Here is an 818-nt window from a genome sequence, read left to right as displayed (position 1 = left end):
CCGGCCTGTGTAAGAGTCACAACTACTATGGCCGTTTACCCGGCCTGTGTAAGAGTCACAACTACTATCGCCGTTTACCCGGCTTGTGTAAGAGTCACATCTACTATCGCCGTTTACCCGGCCTGTGTAAGAGTCACAACTACTATGGCCGTTTACCCGGCCTGTGTAAGAGTCACAACTACTATGGCCGTTTACCCGGCCTGTGTAAGAGTCACAACTACTATCGCCGTTTACCCGGCCTGTGTAAGAGTCACATCTACTATCGCCGTTTACCCGGCCTGTGTAAGAGTCACAACTACTATGGCCGTTTACCCGGCCTGTGTAAGAGTCACAACTACTATGGCCGTTTACCCGGCCTGTGTAAGAGTCACAACTACTATCGCCGTTTACCCGGCCTGTGTAAGTGTCACATCTACTATCGCCGTTTACCCGGCCTGTGTAAGAGTCACAACTACTATGGCCGTTTACCCGGCCTGTGTAAGAGTCACAACTACTATGGCCGTTTACCCGGCCTGTGTAAGAGTCACAACTACTATCGCCGTTTACCCGGCCTGTGTAAGAGTCACATCTACTATCGCCGTTTACCCGGCCTGTGTAAGAGTCACAACTACTATGGCCGTTTACCCGGCCTGTGTAAGAGTCACAACTACTATGGCCGTTTACCCGGCCTGTGTAAGAGTCACAACTACTATCGCCGTTTACCCGGCCTGTGTAAGAGTCACATCTACTATCGCCGTTTACCCGGCTTGTGTAAGAGTCACAACTACTATGGCCGTTTACCCGGCCTGTGTAAGAGTCACAACTACTATGGCCGTTTA

This window comes from Stigmatopora argus, chromosome 9, assembly GCF_051989625.1.
Source record: "Stigmatopora argus isolate UIUO_Sarg chromosome 9, RoL_Sarg_1.0, whole genome shotgun sequence".
Lineage (NCBI taxonomy): Eukaryota > Metazoa > Chordata > Actinopteri > Syngnathiformes > Syngnathidae > Stigmatopora > Stigmatopora argus.
Note: the sequence above shows the minus strand (reverse complement) of the source record.